The sequence below is a fragment of the Sciurus carolinensis genome, chromosome 1, assembly GCF_902686445.1.
Source record: "Sciurus carolinensis chromosome 1, mSciCar1.2, whole genome shotgun sequence".
Classification (NCBI taxonomy): domain Eukaryota; kingdom Metazoa; phylum Chordata; class Mammalia; order Rodentia; family Sciuridae; genus Sciurus; species Sciurus carolinensis.
In genome coordinates, this window is record NC_062213.1 from 129,613,858 (window position 1) to 129,635,939 (window position 22,082).

Genomic DNA, 22,082 nt, shown 5'->3' on the forward strand with positions numbered 1-22,082 from the left:
ATTTATGAAGCAAAGGACTTTGATGACTAAATAATCTGAGTTTCTTCTTGCTTGAAAAATCTATTTCTTGCCTAGTGACTCTCCTGAGAATAAAGTACTTTTATATGTTAAAAGAAAAAGAAAAAAATTTCATCATCTAAGCATATCAGGGATCCTGACACAGTAAGGACGTTGAGATTTAATACAAAGCGAAGACAGTTCCCTGATCGCGATCCTCTGCAGGACACGTCCGCCCCAGAGCCATGGGGGTGCGCCTTCCTGAAAGATGTGGCCTACCTTATGGTGTAGTCTTCAGTGGGACAGAAAATTACTCAAAAACATTCATTTACAAACCAACTCCTGAATATGGGGGCAAAAGTTTCAGAAACTTTGAACAAACAAGTAACTCGCATTGTTTTCAAAGATTGGTACCAGAGCACTACGACAAAGCCCAGAAGAGAGGGGCAAAGCTCATATCCATGATCTGGGTGGAAAAAGGTTTTTATGTCCTGGGTGTATATTCTGATAGAATCCAGGATGTGGTCACACAGTCTATTAACAGCAGTACCAGAGGCCCTGCTGTAGGCCCAGGAGGGTGACTGGTAAGAGGAGACCCTCTGAGGATGGTGTGGCCAGGTACAGAACAACCAGAGAGTGCATTGAGGAGTCTCTATTCCCTGCCACCAACACTAATGAGTACTTGTCACACCTGATGAGGAGGAAGCATAAGTGTATACAGCCCAAAGATTTTATTCCTGAAACACCAGAAATTGAAAAAAAGACTTCAAAAGAAATTTGAGAAAATGACTGAAGAGCTACAAAAGCAAAAGACAACTCAAGATAATGACCTATACCTGTCCTCTTATTTGAATCTCATGGCTCATTGATGTATAATCCCACAACTAAAATTAGTGATCACCATAGCACAATGGAGAAGAGATTACAAGAGATGAAGGAGAAGAGGGAAAATCTTTCCCCTACCTCTTCCCAGATGACTGACCAGTCCCATGAGAATCCAGGTAACTCTGTGTGAAGCATTGTTGAACATTTCACGTGATTCTTCATGTTCAGATGAATCCTTTGCTGTTGGTTTACACACATCCTTGGATGATCTCTGTGGAAAATCAGGAGGTGGAAAGAACTATTAATGGAATTAGAGTGCTACCTGTACATCCTTGTGTGTTAAAAACAGCACTCATGGGCTGGGACTGGAGCTCAGGGGCAGAGCTCTTGCATAGGACACGTGAGGCATTGAGTTCGATCCTTAGCATTGCATACAAAAATAAGCAAATAAAATAAAGACATGCTGTTTATCTAAAACGACCAAAAAAAAAAAAAAAAAAAAAGTACTCATTAATCAGCACCATCCAGTCACCCCCATCAGTCAAGTCCTCAGAGATCCATAACTCATCTTCCGAAGGAGAAAGAAGTAAATTGGCGGAAGGATCTGTAGGAGGAGTAGTACCCCAGGCAAGAGGTGAGCCAAGGGTTTATCTTTTTTTGTTTGTTTAATTTTTTTTAATTGACAATAGGCCTTCATTTTATTTGTTTGTATGTGGTGCTGAGATTTGAACCCAGTGCCTCACACATGCTAGACAAGCACTCTGCCACTGAACCACAACTCCAATCCAGCCCAAGGTGTATCTGAGATCTTTGAGAAACACAGCTTGTCTTCTATAATGTCTACAGCAAAAGGTTGCCTTTTGGAGTATTGAAGGCCCTGGAATTCCTCAGCAAAGAGAAAAAGAACATCACCTCCAGAAGACTAACTGAAGAGAAAGAGCCTCAGCAGGAAGCCTGTAGCACCCAGGCTAGCTCAGGTTGGAGCACAGCCTGCAGCTGGTGGCCAGGCTTGCCACGGCCACTCCTGATCGTGGGGAGTCCTATGAGGACCGTTTCTCACCTCACAACCTGAAGGAAAGGGGTTCAGAGCAGCTTCCTCCTGGATCTACACCACCGCCAAACCCTGCTTAGCTGCTGCAGAAGTTTTTTCTAAGAGAGAACAAACATTAGAAATGTCAGATTTTGCCTGCATTGGTGAAAATCCTAGATTAGTCCATATGACTCAGTTAACAGCACTGACTCCTGACTTCAGAAACCTGTGAAATGTGAATAGAACACAAATTCCAGTTGTGTGACTGCAGAGGAGACACCTGCTGCTGTACACAGCCAGGGGTGTGTTGTGTAGGCTGAAGACACTAGCCCAGAAGGACAGGAGGATGACCTATGTCCTCCCAAGGGAACAGGGAAGAAGTGAGAGGATCCCTTTGTGTAAAAAGCAGGCAGAAAGAAGGATTCACTTCCTCATTGCTGGACTCCTCTGGAAACTGCAAACTGAATTTTGGGGCTGATTATATATGGAGAAATCTACAGAAGAAAAGAAAAATTTATGCACAGTATATAGTGAAAGTATGTGAATCTTTTTAATATCATGAAAATCTGCAACAGTGCATCTACATTTAAAGCCTACCACATTCTTCATAATTTAAAATATGTTTTCTGATTTTTTATTTTAAAGAATGTGTTTGATATCTCCCAATGATAAATCTTTAGGAATGCTTGCTGCCCTGTGGCATTTCTAGGCTTATCTGTCAAATCTTGTTGTGAATACACTTCTCGAAGCTTTCTCCCTGGTTCAGGTGAAAAGGGACAATAATACCTAGCATGAGCAATCAGCCAGGGCAGCGCTTGTCCTGTCATTTGCAGGCTCTCACTGTGGCAGAACTGTGAGAAAGGCATGCAAAGACTTTAAAATCCAGACTCACACCTAGGGGGGCTGTTCATGTAGCAAGCAATTAAGATAGTATTAACTGTTAATTCTATCAAGGAAGAGGACGTATGAAGGGTCAACTTTGAAACATGTCATCAAGATTTATTGTTGAAGAAGCTTTGGGTAATGTTAATTTTATTCCTGTCTGTAACCATTATGACAACTTATTTACTGAGTGACATAATAACAGACTATATCACTCTAACAATTGCAGTTTTAAATTTGTCTCCCAAGGATTCGTGTTTTGGGAGCTTGGTCCTCAAGGGTGGCAATGTTGGGAGGTGGTGGACCTTTAAGAGGTAGAGCATAGAGGGAGGTTGTTACTAGTCTCTTGCTGCTTTCTGGCTTTCTGTCTGGTGAAATTTCTCTCACAATGAGATCCTTACCAGAGCTCAACTGATTCCAGTGTTCTGCCCTTGAACCTTCAGGATTATGAGCTAAATAAATCTTTTTTCTTTATAAAGTAGAAAAAAAAGTGACAATAATAAACATTTTGCACTTCAATCAAAATTGAATAAACTTGAGTTCTGACCATCTTTACCTAAAGATTTGGTTAAAATCTGCACAAGACCCAGTTGACTCTTCGTTGTTTCTCTAGTCTTTGAGTGGTTTTTCACTGCCATTTTCAAGAGGGAGAAGATGCAGGGGGTGAAATAATCCGAAATATTACATATTTTTTCATTGAATATAAATCTCCCAGAATTATCTCACTAAAAAATTAACATAATTTTCCATATTTTAAGTCTACTATTTATGTCTTAACTTTCTCAACGTATGTCAACAAGATATTGTATCTTAAGCTTAGGATATTCTCAAACTATGTAGACTCATGTTGACTCCAAAGTGAATGTGAAATAGACTGCATGTGGACTGTTTTGGTAGTTCAGAACACCACGCTCCTAAAGCCTGTGCTCTTATTCTCAGTTTTTATCTAGTGTATTTTTAAGCGTTTTGAATAGCTTTTAATGACATGTACACATAAATTAAGTGGAAGAAAACTAGTTCTAAACACCATGTTCCATCTTAAATCCCAGTGTCGAAAGGAGCAAATTGGTCCTTGAAGCAGATGTGGCTCTTGTCCTAGGACTGAACCCTGGGGGTCTCCAGCCCTGGGTGCCTGACTTAAGTGTGAGAGGACAAGTGCCAGCACTGGTTGGCTCCCTGGTGTGACAGGTTGACATGTTTGACTCCATGGAAATGTTATAGACCAGGCTACATGGGAAATGACTAAACAGACTCCATTTTACCCTGAGACTCCATGTTATGTAGGAAATACTTCTCCTAAGGGAACACTCTGCCTCTGTACCCATCAACAGTTACTTAGCATGACATGTTTGGCAACACAAAATGGCAATTCTTGTATAATGAAAAATTGTTCTCTTTTCGATTCCTATTTTTCCTAAACAATGTACCATGTCAACAGTGATGTCAACAGTGATTGTCTAGATGTTAGTAACCATTCTTTTTTTTTTTTAATATTTTGTTTTAGTTGTAGGTGAACACAATGCCTTTATTTTATTATTATTATTTTTATGTGGTGCAGAGGCTCGAATCCAGGGCCTCACACATGCTAGATGAACGCTGTACAACTGAGCCTCAACCCAACCCCACTATTCTTTAATTTGTACCTAAGTAAGATCATTTTGACCTACTTCCCCCTTCTGCTAATGATTTTAGATCTCATGATGTTAGTTTGTAATTTTAAATTATAGCAGTAGACACTTATGATTGATGTAGTGACTTATGATATAAAAACCCCTACAGCCCTATGGTTGGGGCTATTCTCCCAATAGTCATTTTTGGGCATTGTGTGAGACAGTCAGCTGGCCGGCTAATAAAGACTCTCAAATTTGTACTTCTCAGTGGTGATCGGTCTATTCTTAAGTTGCACCCTCTAGCACCTGGGACTTGGAAACATTAAACTTGGTGAGGGTGAGTGTGGGCTGTCACACAGGTATGCAGGCACCCCCGTGTGACTCAGTCTGATTCATGGGAACAGTCTGTATGCCCTGATGTAAGGCATCTTCTAGAGTTTTGTGCTTCTTTTTGTGTCATCCCCAAGAGAAAAAAATCACTCAATTCTAAGGCAAGAAGAGACTTCCATGCTGTGTAACCCAATCTAACCACTTGCTTGCATAATAATTGAGACTCACTGATGTCTTAAGTGTCTGCTGTCAGCCACTGGGACTCAGGTAAACCCGCTCTTGGGGAATCTACCATGGCAAAATCTTGAAGCCCTCAGTTAAATGAACATTGCACTCCTGCCAGAGCTGTGGGCAGGAAAGTGCTCCATGTCAAACTGGCCTCTCCAGATCTTCCATGCTGAAATAAAGTCTCTTCAGTTCGAAAATAAATACATAAATACAAAGAGAAAATAATACCTCTCTTTGGTGCCAGAGTAGGGGGTAAGGAGAAGGGTGAGATGGGAAGGTGGTAAAGAAGAAGGTGAGGCAGGAGCAAAGAGGTGAAAGCTGAGGCTTAAGAAACAATGGCAGAGGGGGCTCCTGTGGCAGCTGAAAAGCAGTGAAGCTAGAGAATAAAGACACTGAAAGCTGAAGCAAAACCGGCATGGAGATGAAGGTGGCTCTCAGCCCACTGGGGGAAGAAGGGAAAATTTATCACAGGCCCATTTCTCAGTGGTCAGTAGTTCTGTCTACAAAGTATAAATCCTCTCTTTCTTGCATTTTTAAATTGTATGCATAGGTACTATGGTTTTTTACGATGTCTCATACCCCAAAGTCAACATTGAAACTCCTGGGTAGGAGGCAAGAGTGCATATTATGGGTATAAAGCTAGAGGGTGCCAATTTGTACCTCCATGAAGCTGGTCAAAAAGGGATTATTGTTGTTATTATTCAGAATACTCTTCAGTCTCCCTGCCTTAAGTCTCAATATCTATAGAGAATAATTCTTAACTATAAAAATCACTGAAACTATACAGATGAATCTAAATGAATGTAAAATTAGACTTCATATCATCTATTTTCATGTTGCATGGCATAAACTTTCAGGAACTCAAAAATTAAATTGTGACTATTGTTACCTGGTAATTTTGGGCTTGCCAAATCATCTTCTCCCTACCTCAAACCCAGGAGAATTTGCATGTGCTGCCATCAAGTGATATTAGTGCGATCTCAGTAGTTGAAAATTCAGGGTGCATGATTGAAAAATATGTGTGTAGTCAAAACCAATCACTTGGGGTTGGGGGTGCAGCTCTGTTGGTATAGCAATTGCCTAGTGTGCGTGAGGCTCTGGGTTTGATGCCTAGAACCACAAAGAAAAAAAAAAGAAAAAAGTCACAAGAGCTAGATTCCAGTTCCAATTTTTATATACCCTGCTTACGACACAGGTTTTGAAGACTAAATTATCAGGGCTGGGGTTGCGGCTCAGAGGTAGAGTGGTTGCCTAGAGTGTGTGAGGCACTGGCTTCGATTCTCAGCATCACATAAAGATGAATGAATAAAGGTCTATCAACATTTAAAAATAAATAAGTGAAGTGTTTTTTAAAAATCATCAATATGAGGGAGTAGAATAGTAAGAAAGATAAACCTATCATTTGCATCACACTGCTCAATTGTCCACTGACCATTCAAAGATGTGGGCAAGGCATGAGGTAAGAGGCAGAGAAACAGAAGCAGGACCTGGAGGAGAAAAGCCCCAGCTGCTGGCCAGTCTCTGTCACTTTATTAACTGAATGATCTTAGGCAAATTTCCTAAATTCTCATGGCCTGAGCTGCTTTGTGGACTCAGTGGGGAGGATAAGAATATCATCATCACCACAGGGCACAGTGCACACACATATAATCTCAAGTACTCATGGCTGAGGCAGGAGGATTGAAGTTCCAATCCAACCTCAGCAATTTAGAGAGACCCTCTCTCAAAATTTAAAAAGGACCATGGATTATCCCACTCCTCGGTTTATACCCAAAGGACTTAAAATCAGCATACTACAGTAATGCAGTCACATCATTGTTTATAGCAGCACAATTCACAATAGCTAGATTGTGGAACCAACGTGGATGCCCTTCAACAGAGGAATGGATAAAGAAACTGTGGTATATATACACAATGGAATATTATTCAGCCATAAAGAAGAATAATATTATGGCATTTGCAGGTAAATGGATGGAGTTGGAGAATATCATGCTAAGCGAAATAAGTCAATCCCAAAAAACCAAAGGTCAATTGTTTTCCCTGATAAGTGGATGATGATATATAATGGAGATGGGAGAGTGGGGAGTGAGAGAAGAATGGAGAAACTTTAGATTATGTAGAAGGAAATGAGGGGGGTATGAAAAATCATGGAATGAGACAGACATCATTATGTATGATTACACTAATGGTATGAATCTACATCGTGTACAACCATGGAAACAAAATGATGTACCCCATTTGTGTACAATGAATCAAAATGCAGTCTGTAAGAAAGAAAGAAAAAAAGAAAGGAAGGAAGAAAAAGGGACATGGGTATACTTTAATGGTAGAGCATTTACCTAGTACGTATGAAACCCCTGGTTTTGATCCCAGCGCTGCAAAAAGAAAAATAAAAAGGTTATTAAAGCTTCATTGTGCAAATTAATGAGATGATATATGTAAATGCTTCCTTTTATTTTGTTTTTTGTTTTATAGGACTTATTACGTGTCTGATTCTCTGGAGTCAACTGCAAGCTCCTGCAGGGTAGGAGGGCATTATGTTTCTCTACACCCCTGTCCTTGGAAACTCATCTGGCACACAGCATGGATTGCAGTGTTGCCTTGACACAAATTTTATATGAATATTCATTTGTTTAACAAAGTTAAATGTGTTCTATACATGAGGAACTGAGCTACACACTGTCAAGAATGAATTCAAGCATTAAAAATACGTATCCAAAAGGGGCTGAAGTACAGAGTCTGAAGATGACATTAATAAGTAATTAAAATGCAATACAAATGTATAAAGGTGTGAAGTATCCTAGGAATGAGAACAAATTCAGTAAACCTAGCATGAAGGATAAAAACAAGGATAGAAAGATGGTTGGGTATTATTGTAAGAGACTCACATGACAAGAGCTATGACTGCCATCTGAAACAAGCCTCAGAAGGGCAGCAACTCTGCCTTGGAAATAGAGACTGGAAACATGTCAAGATCCTCTCTCTCTCTCTCTCTCTCTTTCTCTCTCTCTCTCTCTCTCTGTCTCTCTGTCTCTCTGCACATTTAAACAGTGTCATGCTTAGACTGTTACATTAGTGATCAACAGCATGGGTGCAAGAAAAAATTCATACAAAAACCCTTTGAATGTTTTACACTTTCTGCAGAACAGAAACTAAAATAACCTTTTACACAATTAGTCATAAATACAGTCCTGAACTTTTTTGCTCATACACATAAACATTGTCTAAAATATGTCTTCTTTGTTGCAGCTAGGTCTGGCCACTGCTGTGCTTGACTGAGCTTAGAAATCTATTGAAACCTGCAACTTCTCTGTTCTCTTCTCCTGCTAAGGTTTGTTTCCTGACAGTAATTAAAGTCTTTGCCACTTCTATAGCTATTGCTTCTGCTGGAACCACCACAGCCACTTTGCTTTCATGGTTTGGCAAAGTACTGGCCTCCACCACCATGGGGGCCAGAGTTTCTGCCTCCAAAGTTTCTTTCATTCGTGTGTCCAAAATTTGAAGATTGATTGTTATAATTGCCAAAATAATTCTAGATTTCACCACCACCAAAATTGCTTTCATCATTACCAAATTAATTTTAGCCATCCCAGCTGCCACCACATCTACCACTACCACAGATGCCACCAAACTACCATAACAGCTCCATGACCAAGGTTGTCATTGCCACCAAAACCATCTCCACTTCAACCTATTTGACTGGATGAAGCACTAGCCATCTCCTGCTTCAATAGGGTTTTTTTTACTTCATAGTTGTGGCCTTCACTAGGTGGTATTTCTTTTCTTTCTTTTTTTTTTCTTTTCTGTGTGTGTGTAGGGGGGGGGGTACCCAAGGGCACTTAACCATTAAGCCACATCCTCAACCCTTTTTTATTTTTTATTCTGAGATAGGGTGTTACTAAGTTACTGAGGCTGACTTTTAACTCACAATCTTTCTGCCTAAGCCTCCCAACACCCTGGGATTACAGGGTTTACCACTGTGCCCAGCTCTAGATGGTATTTCTGAATGATAATCTCATCCATGGAGTCATGGGTAATCTTAAAAAACCAAAACCTCTCTTCTTGCCATTCTCTCAGTCATGGTTTCAATCATTTCCATTTTTCCATACTGTTCAAAAATAATCTCTTAGGTGAAGTACTCCAGCATCCTTTTTAATGCCACCAACAAAAATCTTTTTAACAGTTAAGCAGGCACCCGGTTTCTGAGAATCTTCTCTTGAGACAGCTCTCTTTGGTTGCACAACACTTCCACCCACCCGGCATTCATGGGTACATCCATCTCCTCCACAGTGGAAAACCCAAAGCCCTTGAAGCACTTGGTGTTTGGCTCTCTCATTACCCTTTTCTCACAATGCCTCTTCATCCAATTGACTCTCGTGGATTGTTTCAAAGCTCAAACCTCCGATGAAGAGCTTCTGTAGCTGTTCTGGCTCTTCAGGAGACTCTGGCTTAAATACGATGGTAGTGGAAAGAAAGACTTAAACAACACCTCCTCAGTATCATCCACAGGAAGATTCATTTCCTCCCGCCACTGTTATTTTTGTTCCTTTCTGAATGGTGTTTTCATTCTCTCCTGCAGATAGCCCTCTCTGGTGAGAAGGTTAGCTTTCAGCAAGGCTCCAGTTTTGCTATAGGAATAAGTTAAGGAAAGGAAAATGTCCCAGGCACCTCCTTTCCCCACTTCACCCTTCTGAGAGTTCTAGCCAAAAACTCCCAGGTAAGTTTTATGGGTTAGGCTTGGCTCACTTGCCCAACTTGGCAACGTGGATCAGATCTTTTTTTTTTTTTTTTTAATAAGGAGGTTCCTTGGCATTTTATTTTTACAAATGAAAAATGGAGACAAATCAAATATCCAAAAATAGGAGCTCAGAAACAAATCATGATGCAGTATGAAGCTCTAAAATTTATTTGGAGAATAATTAAGTGATATGTTTAGTATTTCTTTTTTATTAAAATTTTTTTAAATTTACTGACTGCATTTTGATTCACTGTACACAAATGGGGTACAACTTTTCATTTCTATGGTTGTGCACAATGTAGATTCACACCATTCATGTAATCATACATATACATACGGTAATACTGTTTCATTCTACTATCTTTCCTTCCCCCACCCCCTCCCGCCCCATTTTCCTCTACACCATCCAAAGTTCCTTCATTCTTCTCTTCCCCCACTGCTCCATCCCCCCCATTATGTATTGTCATCCTTGTATCAGAGAAAACATTCAACCTTTGGTTTTTTGGGTTTGGCCTATTTCACTTAGCATGATATTTTCCAACTTATCCATTTACCAGCAAATGCCATAATTTTATTCTTCTTTATGGCTGAATAATATTCCATTGTGTACATATACCACAGTTTATCCACTCGTCAATTGAAGGGCATCTCTGTTGATTTCACAATCTAGGTATTGTGAATTGAGTTGCTATGAACATTGATGTTCATAGCATACAGCATCACTGTAGTATGCTGATTTTAAGTCCTTTGGGTATAAACCGAGGAGTAGGATAGCTGAATCAAATGGTGGGTCCATTCCAAGTTTTCTGAGGAATCTCCATACTGCTTTCAAGAGTACTGGGCTGGGGAGATAGCTCAGTCGGTAAAGTGCTTGCCTTGCAAGCACAAGGCCCTGGGTTCAATCCCCAGCACTGCAAAAAAATAAAAACAAACAAAAAAAAGTGACTGTACCAATTTGCAACTCCATCAGCAATGTATGAGTGTGCCTCTTTCCACACATCCATGCCAGCACTTATTATTGCTGTGTTCTTCATAATAGCCATTCTAATTGAAGTTAGATGAAATCTTAGGGTGGTTTTATTTATTTATTTATTTATTTTTGCGGTACTGGGGATTGAACCCAGGGCCTTGTAAACACTCTACCAACTGAGCTATATCCCCAGTCCTAAGGGTGGTTTTAATTTGCATTTCTCTAATTACTAGGGATGATGAGCACTTCTTCATATATTTATTGATCACCTGTATATCTTCTATGAAGTATCTGCCCATTTCCTTAGCCCATTTACTAATTGAGTTCTTTTTATTTTGGGTGTAAAGTTTTTTAAGTTCTTTATAAACTTTGGAGATGAGTGCTCTGTCTGAAGTATGTGTGGAAAAGATTTTCTCCCACTCTGTAGGCTCTCTTTTCACATTATTGTTTCCTTTGCTGAGAAAAACCTTTTTAGTTTGAATCTATCCCATTTATTGATTCTTGCTTTTATTTCTTGTGCTATCGGGGTGTTGTTAAGGAAGTCTGGTCCTAAGCCAATGGGATAAAGATCTGGGCCTACTTTTTCTTCTATTAGGTGCAGGGTCTCAGGTCTAATTCCTATATCCTTGATTCATTTTGAGTTGAGTTTTGTACAGGGTGAGAGATAGGGATTTAATTTCATTTTACTGCATATGGATTTCCAGTTTTACCAGCACCATTTGTTGAAGAAGTTATCTTTTCTCCATTGTAAGTTTTTGGCACATTTGTCTAATATGAGATAACTGTACTTATGTGGGTATGTCTGTGTCTTCTATCCTAAACCGTTGATCTACCTGTCTATTTTGGTGCCAATACCATGCTGTTTTTATTACTATTGCTCTATAATAGAATTTAAGATCTGATATAGTGATACCTCCTGCATCATTCTTCCTGCTCAGGATTGCTTTGGCTATTCTGGGTCTTTTGTTCTTCCAGATAAATTTCATAATTTCTTTCTCTATTTCTATGAGAAATGTCATTGGGATTTTAATTGGAATTGGGTTAAATCTGTATAGTGCCTTTGGAAGTATGGCCATTTTGATAATATTAATTCTGCCTATTGGATCAAATCTTATAGCCAAGAAAATGAGATAGCATGTTCAACAAAAGTTGTGTCAAGGGGCTGGGGTTGTGGTTCAATGGTAGAGTGCTCACCTAGCATGTGTGAGACACTGGGTTTGATCCTCAGCACTGCATAAAAATAAATACACAAAATAAAGGTATCAGGTCCATCTACAACTAAAAAAAATAATTTTTAAAAAGTTGTGTCAATACCATCCCTACAGCTGGAGAACTAAATTCTTTTATTAACTCTCATCACAAGAAGCAAATATTTAAAGAGTTGAAGAAAGAATGCTTATCCAAAGAGGGGGTTGCCATTCTGAATTGCTAAAATATTTTAGTCTACTAATATGCAATAAAATTTGAACTTCCCTAATGATAATAATTTAACAACAACAACGATAGCCTTTATTGAATGTTAACCCTGCACTGCTGTATAGAGAGCTCTTTACATGTGTCATTTTATTTGATTTTCCCAAAAACACTGTGAAGAAGATATAATTTTTTTTTAAAAATGTACTTGTAGATGGACAGCATGCCATTATTTTATTTGTTTATTTTTTGGATTGAACCCAGTGCCTCACACATGCTAGGCAAGTGTTCTGCCACTGAGCTATTGTCACAGCCCCAAGAAGATATCATTGATTCCTAGTTTACAGATAAAGCAACTGAGACACAGAGAAGATAAACAAATTGTCTGGCTTCACACAATAGTAAGTACAGATTTGAATCTAGATTTGTTTCATTTTGGAGACTATCTTTTAACCACTAACCTTTGTAAAAGTAGGAGAACCATAAGCAACTTTAAAATAGATCCTTCCTTTAGAAATATCTCTCTGCACAGTGCAGAAATTGAATTCAAGATGGGAAACAGTACAAATAAAGAGGCCATGGTGACTGCACTGCATTCAGAGATCCAGAGGGCCAGTGTTAGATGGAAAACTACACATCTACTCAAGTCTTGGTACTCCAATCCAACTTTATTGATTACTTCTCCTCCCTGTCTCTCTTATACCATGGACAAAGGTTTGGCACAAATACTAATTATAACTGAAGAATTTACTTAATTACATAACATTAGGTATGAAAATTTAATTACCCAGAATATGCACATTAAGTTGGAGCATTTGAAGGAGTATGTTAAAGGAAGACAGGAAAAAATAAGTAAGGTTCATTTATGAATCTCCTTTCACCATTTTATCAGTTAATAATGAATGCAATTAACGGTTTTCTTTATGTGATGGGATTTTCTTTTTTTATGTGTTCCTATTCCCTCTGGTTTATACTGATGTGATATTTTAAAATAGTTATTTAAAACACATACAGTACAATTATGAAGGTTTCTGGTCTTATGGGATCAGGAGAGGGCTTGAGTGCTGTCAGCTGGGGCATTTGAAATCTCTCAGGCTGTCAAAACAAGGGCTCTCTGGGGAGCTCTCCAGGGTACTGGACTGACTGCTCAATGAACTAGATCTTTGTGTCTCTCTTCCCACCCATTGTTATACTCTGACTCATGCCCTTCTGATCAACTGCCTGTCTCAACTATTTCTTAAGGCAACTTGGTTCACAGGCTGAGTTCCCAATAGGTTTTAATTTTAAATATATTCTAGTGCCTTCAAAATCTATAGAACCAATAATTTTCTTCTCAACCAAGCTTTTCAGTTTCATTTCCTGAGCCATTATTGTTCATTAATTTATTTAACAAATACTAGTGAATGTAGACAGACATATAACATAAAAAAAACTACAAAACTTACAGAACAAGATAAATAAAGGAGAAAATCTATGTGATTTGGGGTTAACAATGAGCTTTTAAATACCCAAACCACAATACATAAATAAAAATATGAATAAGTTGGAGTTCATTAAGATCTAAAACTTCTGTTTTGCTAGAGACACTGTTATGAAACTAAAAAGGCAAGACATGGTCTGGGGAAAATATTTGCAAATCATATATCTGGTGAAGAACTTGTATCCAAAATATACAAAGAACTCCTAAAGTTCAACAATAAGAAACAACCCAAAAAATAAAAAAGAAAAAAGAAGAAACCCACTTCAGAAAGGTACAGGACTGGGGGGATAGCTCAGTGGTAGAGTGCTTGCCTAGCATGCATAAGACATTTAGCTGAATCCCCAGTACTTCAAAAAAAAAAAAAAAGATGCAAAAGAGCTGTATAAATACCTCACTGAATATATATATGTGGTAAATAGCATATGTTTATATATTTAACTTCACATGTCATTAGGAATTTGAAAGTTAAAATAATGAGATACTACTACACACCTATTATTATAGTTTATACCCAAAAAACTAGCAAGACCAGATACCAGAGAGGATGCAGAGCAATAGAGACTTTCATTATTGCTGGAGAACAGTCTAGGCTCTTTGGCAGACAGTTTGGCAGTTCCTTACAAAGGTACACACCGTCTACTACCATGTGATCAAACAATCATACCCTTAGGTATTTATCTAAATGAGTATGTTTACACAAAAACTTGCAACAAATGTTTATAGCAGCTTTTATTCATAATTGTTAAAAACTGAAAGCAACCAAGATGTCCCTCAATAGATAAATAGATATAAACTGGTATATCTGTGTAATAAAATATTATTTAGTGATAAAAAGAAATAAACAATGAAACAACATAAAGACATGGCAAAAACCTAAATGCATATTGCTAAACTAAGAAAGCAAATCTGGTCAGGCATGGTGACATACACCTGTAATCCCAGAGACTTGGGAAGCAAGGCAGGAGGATCACAAGTTCAAGGTCAGCCTTGGCAATTTAGAGAGACCCCATCTCAAAATTCAAAAATCAAAAGGGCTGGGGATGTAGCTCAGTGGTAGAACACCCCTAGATTCAATTCCCTGTACTGCAACAACAACAACAATAGAAGAAGAAGGAGGAGGAGGGAAGTAGGAGGAGGAAGGAGGAGGAGAAGGAGGAGGAGGAGGAGGAGGAGGGGTGGGGGGAAATAGAAAAGAAAGGCCAACATCCAACAGTCCTAGCTGAGATTCCAGTTGACAACCAGTGCCAATCTGGGTGAGGCCATCTTGGAACTAAATTCTTCTGTGCCAGTCAAGCCACTCCAACTGATGCCATGTGAGCCAACGAGCTGCTCCCACCAAGTGTCGACCACGTTGCAGAATCATAAACAAATAATTAATTGCTGTTGTTTTAAGTCAGTAAGTTTTGAGACGTTTCATTACGTAACAATAGATAACTGAAACAACCCCTTTAAGGCTCTGTTTCATCTCTTGTAAATGTTAACAATGAGTTACCATATATAATATACAATATGTATATCAATAATACCCATCTCAAATTTGTTGTAAGAATAAGTGAAATTTTTCCTGGTGCTAGAGGTACTCAAATATTGCTATTTGGTAATGCTGTATTTTGGTGGGCACCAAAGAAGTGCTTGATGACTGACAATTTTATTGAACAATATTGATAATTGCATCAGAATCATTGTCACCTTCTCTGCCCTCTATTTAACAGAACCTCTCTGCTATCCTTTTTATGCTTCATGGCACTTATCACCATTTTAAAATGACTTTTATTATCTGCTTCCTTACTAGACAAGACTTTGTGATGTCTCACAGAAAGTCAATAAATATTTGTTGAATGAATAAATGAATGTTGTTGCTCATAAATTACCATTTTTCACTAAAGAATTAATGGAAAGTTTCCTGCATTCTAATTAAAGCTTACTCTGTCAGTTATCAGTTCCCAGAACAGCATGCTTGATTAGTTGATTAGGCAGTGAAACTATTTTGTTTTCCTGAAGAGAAACCTTAAGTTAGAAACATTATAAAAGTATGTGAAGTACAGTTGCAGAACAATTTAACTTCAACCATCATAAACTAATTGACTTCATTAAGCTTTACAAAATGATGTTTAGCTTTTATTCTTTCTGCTGATATACACCTCAGACCTGGATCTTTAAAATATTCAATTTGCCTTAAACTGCACCTTGATTTCAGTCTAAAGCCCACTTATGCACAACTACCCAACCACAGAATCTAATTTCTTCTGCTGAGGTCTGGGCAGGACACTTAATCAAAAATACTTCTTGAAAACATGTCGATTTAGCTTTTAAATGCTTTTCTTTTCCCTTTCTTCTGCTTCCATAACCTTCTAAAGCTTAACTCTAATAGATTTGATCAGGTTAACCCTAAATCTGATCTAATCTCTCTGAAAGTTTTTCCATTTCTTCTTCACATTTTACCTGAAGTGAATTGCATATTTAAGGCCCTATTGACATAATTCCACATCATATACACCCACAAGAGTGGGATCCTAAATAGAATAAGTTATACTCTCTGTATGTATTATCTGCCAAAATACATTCTACTGTCATGTATAAATAAAAACAATAAAGTCCTAGGGACAGGCTGGTCAGTAAACTGTGCAAACACTGGGGAGTGGGCATTGTGAACCCTTAAGCCTAGAAGACCTGTTCTTAGTGGGATGTGGTGGCACATGCCTGGAACCCCAGCTACATGGGAGGCTGAGGCAAGAGGATTACAAGTTCAAGGCTAGTCTCAGCAACTTAGTGAGAACCTGTCTCAAAACAATAAAATAAAAAGATCTCCAGTACCAATGCCTACACCCCCCCCAAAAACCCTGTTCTTGGCCCAGGAAGATGGTATAGTTCTCATGTGCAGGAGGGTGTTAGGATGCAGACAGGACTACCAATCACTGCATACCATACTCAGGATGTCAAATGGACTCTAGCAAACTGCCGAGAGTGGTAGTGCTGGTGTGCTGATCTTTCTAGCCAGAAGACACAACAAGGATTCTGATAGAGATCCTTCCTCTTGAAGCTTTCAGAGGACTTCACTGATTGCTCAGGGAGGTCAAGTGCTGTACCAGATAGGCTGTTGCCTGAGTTGAATTGTTATTTGTAACTCATATACAGAAGGCTGCTCAAAATTCAAAGTCTCAAATATAAAACTGACAACTTTAAGATATTAGAAGAAAATACAGCTGTGACTTTGAATTATACATTGGTTTCTTAGATATGACAATCCAAAACACAAGCAACCAAAGAAAAAATAAACTGGACTTCATCAAAATTAAAATATTTGTACTTCAAACAATGCTACAAAAAAGTGAAAGGACAACCCAGAAATGGGAGAAAATATTTGCAAATCATATATTTGATAAAGGAGACATTTATCCAGAATATGTAAAGAAAATCAACAATGAAAAAGATCACTATCCCAACTTTAAAGTGGCCAAAGGAGGACTGGAGATGTAGTTTAGTGATAAAGCACTTGCCTAGCATGAACAAGGCCCTGGGTTCAATTCCCCAGTACTTGGGGGCAGGGAGGGGGACAGGAAACAGGACAAAGAATCTAAACAGAAATTTTTCCAAAGATGATAAACAAATGGCCCATAAGCCCATCAAAAGATGCTCAACACCAGTAAGCTGTCATGCCCTGTTACTTCAACTGGAGACAATTCAGTTGGAAACAACTCAACTTCAGAGTTCTTGGGTTACTGAGACCTCTTACATGTTTCCCTTTTCGCACAGGTGCTAATCCATGAGACTCCATGATGAAGGTCCTGCATGCTAAATTCCATCTCAGATCTTCTTCCCTGAAAACCCCCTGCCCCTAGTAGGGGCAGTTGTACTCAGTTCCAAGTGTGAGAGGTACTCCAGAAAATAGATGATGGTAACTGTAGGTTTAAAAAGATGACCAGGGGCTGGGGCTGGGGCTCAGTGGTAGAGCGTGCACCGAGCACGTGTTAGGCCCTGGGTTCAAGCCTCAACACCACATAAAAATAAAATAAAGGTATTGTGTCCACCGACAACTAAAAACTACTTTTTAAAAAATTACCAAATCAAGGTTTCAGGCTCAGCAAGTTCATCTAAGCCAGAATCAGGTGTTGGGCTAGCACTCTTCTGCAGTGCCCAGTGTAGGGCTGGCCTAGGAAAGGAGAGGGCCAGTCCTCTGGGGTTCTCTGACCACCGTTTCCATTGTAGTTACCAGATTAATGTCTTACTTCAAAGATTTGTATATTTTCCATTAGGAGCTTGTTAACATTGATTGAGTTTATATTTATTAAATTGACCTTATTTTATCAAATAAATATTTTAGAAACTGTATTATAGATCTGTCTTCAGGTGATGTTTCATCTGCACTAAAACATAATTAAAGTATTTTATTCTCCATTAAAAAAGTGAGGGGTTGGGGCCATAACTCAGCAGCAGAGCCCTTGCCTAGCACATGTGAGGCACTAGGTTCAATCCTCAGCATCACATAAAAATAAATAAATAAAATAAAGGTATAATGTCCATCTATGACTAAAAAAATTATTTAAAAAAAAGTGAGGACTAAGAACAGTGATAGGTTTTGCTACTTTAATTTCTGCAAGGTTTTGAAGTTCATATGAGGACTTTGATCCCAAGGTTCAACACAGATCAGTTTGTCAAAAAAGCACAGGCCAATTAGGGTGAGGAATAGGTACAATACAAGTTTTACAACCAGCCTTTCCTCTGAGTGGCTAGAGGATGATTCAGGAGCAAGGGTGGTATAGGATGAGGATTGAAGGAAAACAATGCAACAGAAGAAATTGCTTCTCCAAGCCCAAAAGGATAGGTCGAATCTGGTTCAGGTTGTGTTTATATCAGACGAGAGGGAAATGGCAGAGATGTCTGTCTAGACAGGAGGTGTCTAAAAGACACTTCATCAACTTTGATTTCTAGTATCTATACGGTGTCTGATTTTGTTGCATGAGTGACTGAATGAGTCAAAGTGAGCACCTTCATCCTTCTTGCCATCACACTCCAGGGTCTAAACCAGCATTTCACAAAAAGTGATCAGCAAATGGAAGAACCTACCTGTTTAGCCTCGAAAACTTCAAGTGCCACTTTCCCTTAAACATCTCTATTTCATCTGGGCCTTTCTTGGTTCTATTATTTATTTCTAGAGGCAAAGAAGAATAGGGCAGAATAGTTTAGCTGTAGATATATCACAGTTTGTTCGAGGGTAGGACACTGTTGTCACCTTAGTTTTCCACTTAATTTTGATGAGGCCCAATCTGTGTGTGTTGGTTTTAACAGTTTGAGGATTACTATCTCTATTTTCTTTATTTTTTTCTTTCTTTCCTTTTTTTTTTTCCCCTGAGTACTGGGGATTGAACCCAAAGGTGCCCTACTATTGAACTGGGCCCTTTTTGTTTTTTGAGACAGTGTCTTACCAAGTTGCCCAGGCTGGCCTGCTGTGATCCTCCTGCCTCAGCCTCTGGAGTCCCTGGGATTATAAGTGCACTGCCATGCCTGCTGAAGATTATTACCCTAAAGGAGTAGTTAACAATAACTTTCCATTATTCTCTAAATATATTTATAAAATAAGTGTTATCTTGCATTTATTCATGCTCAAACTCATCTGAGACATTTTTGCTCAACCTCACTGTCTTATAATAGCTTCCTCTTAATTATCTTCATGAGTTTGGGTTTTCATCACACATAAGAGCTAAGTGTCAACTACCTGTCACTTTCCCCCTTCAAGTCTTTATTTTCTTCATCTATGAGATAGGATAATAACATATTACTCATAAGTGTGTTGGGAATGGTAAGAAATCCATAGAAAACACCTAGCATGGTGTCTGATACACAATGGCATTCAAGAAACATAAATTACTTTTCCCTCCCACACTGCATTACTTAATAATTGAACATGGCTACTGTTATCTTTTTTCTTTTTCCTTTTTTTTTTTGTTTCATTTTGTTGGAACAAGTCAAAACTCCTTGATGAACTGCAGACATATTCAAATGTTATTAAGTGCCAACCATATGCATATGAACTTTCCGAATTAGACAATTATAATGATATTGACCTAATAGCTTTAGATAATATTAGAGTCAGATCAGTTTTACATAGTGACTAAGGCTAGGCATTAACCAATTCAACAATTTACCAGGATCTTTTCTCTCTCCAATCCTAGACAGATTTTCATTATGCTATTCAACATAAAACTTCAATTATACTGATACTTAGATATACACAGAACCTGATAAATAAGTAATATCAGCTATGACATAACGCAATCCTTTTGCATAATTCATGTGTTTTTGCTTCCTTTTTTTCCTGGGGGGTGGTTTTGATTATGGAAAAGCCATTCAAACTTCCTAAAATATGTTTTTGAACAATCTTTTATCAATGCAATTTGATGATTTGGTACCTATTATGCCATGGCTACTATTAAAATTTTTTAAATGTATAATCTATAATGATTTTCCACATTCTATTCTTTTTTTTTTCATTTCCAATTTTTTCTTTATTTTAGTAGAGAGCAATGCCAGTTCCACTAGGAAGTACTTAAGATGCCACAAAGAAAACCTATTTTCTCCAAGGATGAGATACCTTTGACCTGCGAGTTAGTGATAGTGGAATATATTCCACCTTCAGGAGCCATGGGGACTTTGCAGACTCCATTCCCCAGTTACACTATTTACACAATGTGGTTTGCACACTACCTGCAGCAGAATTCCCCAGGATGCTGTAGTTCTTGGAGTGACAACTGGAATCTACATTTTTAAAAATTTTTATTGTAAACAAATGGGATACATGTTGTTTCTGTTTGTACATGGAGTAACAGCATACCATTTGTGTAATCATACATTTACATAGGGTAATGGTGTTTGATTCATTCTGTTATTTTTTCCTTCCCCCCCACCCCTCCCACCCCTCTTTTTCCTCTATACAGTCCCTCCTTCCTCCATTCTTGCTCCCCTCCCACCCCCATTATGTGTCATCATCCGCTTATCAGTGAGATCATTTGTCCTTTGGTTTTTTGAGATTGGCTTATCTCACTTAGCATGATATTCTCCAATTTCATCCATTTGCCTGCAAATGCCATAATTTTATTATTCTTTATAGCTGAGGAATATTCCATTGTATATATATGCCACAGTTTCTTTATCCATTCATCAACTAAAGGACATCTAGGTTGGTTCCACAATCCGGCTATTGTGAATTGAGCAGCTATGAACATTGATGTGACTGTATCTCTGTAGTATGCTGATTTTAAGTCCTTTGGGTATAGGCCAAGGAGTAGGATACCTGGATCAAATGGTGGTTCCATTCCAAGTTTTCTAAGGAATCTCCACACTGCTTTCTAGAGTGGCTGCACTAATTTGCAGCCCCACCAGCAATGTATGAGTGTTCCTTTTCCCCCACATCCTCTCCAACACCTATTGTTGCTTGTGTTCTTGAAAATCGCCATTCTAATTGGGGTGAGATGGAATCTTAGGGTAGTTTTGATTTGCATTTCTCTTATTACTAGAGATGTTGAACATTTTTTCATATGTTTGTTGATTGCTTGTAGATCTTCTTCTGTGAAGTGTCTGTTCATATCCTTAGCCCATTTGTTGATTGGGTTATTTGTATTCTTGGTGTTGAGTTTTTGAGTTCTTTATATATTCTGGAAATTAGTGTTCTATCTGAAGTATGAGTGGCAAAGATTTTCTCCCACTCTGTAGGCTCTCTCTTCGCATTGCTGATGGTTTCCTTTGCTGAGAGAAAGCTATTTAGTTTGAATCTGTACCAGCTGTTGATTCTTGCTTTTATTTCTTGTGCTATGGGAGTCCTGTTGAGGAAGTCTGATCCTAAGCCAACAAGTTAAAGATTTGGACCTCCTTTTTCTTCTATAAGATGCAGGGTTTCTGGTCTGATTTCAAGGTCCTTGATCCATTGTGAGTTGATTTTTGTGCAGGGTGAGAGAGAGGGATTTAGTTTCATTCTGTTGCATATGGATTTCCAGTTTTCCCAGTACCATTTGTTGAAGAGGCTATCTTTTCTGCATTGCATGTTTTTGGCCCCTTTGTCTAGTATGAGAAAATTGTATTTATTTGGGTTTGTGTCTGTGTCCTCTATTCTGTACCATTGATCTACCTGTCTATTTTGGTGCCAATACCATGCCGTTTTTGTTACTATTGCTTTGTAGTATAGTTGAAGTTCTGGTATTGCTATACCGCCTGTTTCATTCTTCCTGCTAAGGATTGCTTTAGCTATTCTGGGTTTCTTATTCTTCCAGATGAATTTCATAATTGCTTGCTCTATTTCTGTAAGGTACGTCATTGGGATTTTAATTGGAATTGCATTGAATCTGTATAGCACTTTTGGTAATATGGCCATTTTGACAATATTAATTCTGCCTACCCATTTGCAGGCAAATGGATGAATTGGAGAATATCATGCTACGTGAGATAAGCCAATCTCAAAAAACCAAAGGAAGAATGATCTCGCTGATAAGTGGATGATGATACATAATGGGGCGTGGGAAGGGTTAGTTTTAGGGTTAGAGTTAGGGTTAGGGAGGGGGGCAAGAATGGGGGAAGGAAGGACTGTATAG

General features: G+C 38.5%; 1 pseudogene; it reads left to right on the forward strand.

Moving 5' to 3' along the window:
- The first annotated feature begins 264 nt into the window (after nucleotides 1-264).
- On the forward strand, nucleotides 265-1,127 carry LOC124958687 (microcephalin-like; annotated as a pseudogene).
- Nucleotides 1,128-22,082: the final 20,955 nt, after the last annotated feature.